This window comes from Propithecus coquereli, unplaced genomic scaffold (assembly GCF_000956105.1).
Source record: "Propithecus coquereli isolate 6110/MARCELLA unplaced genomic scaffold, Pcoq_1.0 Scaffold110, whole genome shotgun sequence".
Taxonomy (NCBI): domain Eukaryota; kingdom Metazoa; phylum Chordata; class Mammalia; order Primates; family Indriidae; genus Propithecus; species Propithecus coquereli.
The window spans coordinates 2,508,042-2,510,816 of NW_012134970.1; positions in this window are offsets into that span (position 1 = coordinate 2,508,042).

Here is a 2,775-nt window from a genome sequence, read left to right on the forward strand (position 1 = left end):
CGCTGTCACTGCGCACTGCAAACGTTGCATTGAGGAGACGGAAACGTGGGGCCGTGTTTTAGCCACCTCTGCAACTACAGTGCACGAGAAAACCAGCTTCTGCGCCTGGGGCTGGGCTGGGAAGGAGGGGTTGTTTAGATGTGAGGGTTTAGGAGTTACCTAAACCGCTCCCGAGGCCGAGGCGCTGCCGCTCAGGTCACCTTTCTCCTCGCTGGTGCAGGGCTCGCTCAGCCCGAAAGGGCACGCGGGGGCATTCTGAGAATATCCTGGAGCCATCTAGTCTTGCCTACAAGGCGTGGTGGGCTTATTTGTGCGGAGAAGAAACGCATCCCTTAATGGGGTGAGATTTTTCCTCCGTGCATTGTTCCCATTTCCGCAGTTTCACTTGGCCTCGGTTTTCTTCCAGAGTAATGCACCAAACTAAATTAGCTGGAGAGTGTTTGATGGCGCAGAATCATGGTTTGAAGATGTTTACGCTCTATGCCGGACGCGTTTGATGGTGTTCGCTTCGGCACAATTAATTTTGCAAAGTTCAGAAATGTGCCAGATAGAGCCCCTGGCACGCAGTTAGGGCTCTGCAGACACACCTTCAATAGGAAGCCGGCTTGTTTGTTTCATCTGTGATTTATCTGAAGCAGTAGCAGCACCAAGGCCAACGTGTGTTTATAGAGAGACCTTTGGATAAAACTCCAAAGCAATTTATAAATTGGCAAAATGAGGGTTATTTTCTAAAATAACTTTTCCCTGTTGATAATGTAACTCTAAAATGGGCAACAAAACACCTGAAAGTACATTGATTGAAAAGTAGACAAAAATACGTGTTTCACAGCAAGATCTGCTCCCTACTAGTGGCCCAAAGGCCAACTCATCCATGTGCTTATTTTGAACGCTAAAACTAAACGCTTCCTGTTATCCCTAAAACCTTGTTTGGAAAACCTGTTTCTATTTTATCTATTTGAAACCTTTATGTATTTAAGGTGTTTACCCCCATTCTCTTGATGGTTTGGGAAATGTATCACTATTCATATTGGAGAATCCTGTAACTGTCTTTCCCATTAGGCACGTTACCTAAGACCCACAATACTTTAAGGGGCCCACAAAAATATTCTAATTTCTTTTCAAATCAGAAGAAAAAAATAAACATTTAGGTTTAAGAAAGTGTTTTAATATATATTAATGTATTTGTACTAATGAAATCGTAAAATATAATTTTTTAATGGAGGAAGACACTCAACAAAGGCAAAAATGCCTACGGCCCAAGAAAAACACAATGTGGCCCTGTGGCCTGGGGTTGAAAAATGCCTTCCCGTGAAAAAAGTTTCAATTTGAAGCACATGACTTCTATGGCCTTGTTCTGTGTGTGTGTGTGTGTGTGTGTGTGTGTGTGTGTATGTGTATATATATCTATAGATATAGATATATATATATAGAGAGAGAGGGAGATGGAGTCATCATGGCTAGCATACACTAGATACACACCGTGTACCTGGCGTTGTTCATCACCTCTTTCGATCCTCACAACACACCTGTGAAATAGATACTGTTCTCCTACCTAGGAGCTGATGCATATTTTGTGGGGCCTGAAATTTATGCAATTTGGGTGGTCCTCTTAAAGAAAAACAAACAAAAAAGTACAGCATGCCCAGGCTGCTCCAGTATCACCCAACAGGAAGGAAAAAGACAGAAGGAAAGTCCAAGTGGAAAGAGACCTCAGTCTCAGCTGATTGTGGTTACAGTATCTTACTTTTGCGAGTTGTACAAAAACACATGACCCCGTGAATGTATTGCTAGAAAAGATGCCTGGAATCTTAGGCTTTATGTGCTTCACAGAAAATCTGCCTCTGAGGCAGACTCATTTCACAGATAAGAAAGTTGGGAATTTGCCACAGCTTCTGAGAAACACCATATGGCTCTCACCATACCAAGGTTTGAAGAGTTGTGGTATACACACTTTTCCATGAGAAATGACTGATTTTATATTTCCATAGCAAAGCAAGGCTTTAAAGATATGTTAGCAACATTTGGGCTATGACCAGGCTATAACCCAATTTGGCGCACTTAACTGCTATCTATGCTGTGGAGAGTAAATTTTTGTTATCTATTGTATAAAAGTATGAATTAGCTGGTATGGATTCTTAAAGGAATTTCAGCTCAATTTCAAGTGCCACAGATTGACACTATTTTTATTTACCTTGTTATAGACCAGTCTATATTGTAAATACTACTTTGTATAATATTTTCCTTTTGCAATTTCATGAGTGTTGCAAAATAAGTATCAGAACAAGAATTTGTTTTGTTTGATGCTTATGTAATACAAAGAGCCTTATCTCTATAAATGTTTGGCCAATACATAAAATAACAAAATAGAAAAGATCACATAATTAGAAGTGAAAGTATAGGTTATGCAACAAGCTAAAATTGAATGGGAATGAAGTAGCAAAATGTTGAGCTGTCAGTACTTGCTGGATAAGCAGAACTGGCTTCTTAGTTAATTAATTTTTGCTCAAAATTTGTGCTCTTCCCCGGTATTGGCTATGTTCCCTGCTTTTCTGTTTGTTCATTTCTTTTCTTTTTCTTTCTTTCTTGTTTTGAAATGAGATTTCATTTGTAATGCTTACATGTAAAATAATATTCAAGTGAAACAAAAATCATAATCACACTTATAATAAAAGTTCTGGAAAGGAAAGTCTTTGTTTTTTGAAAGGATCACTCAAAAAAAGCAGCAAACTTGAGAGGATGGGGGGCTTTGTTATTAAATTACCTATATTTCGGCCC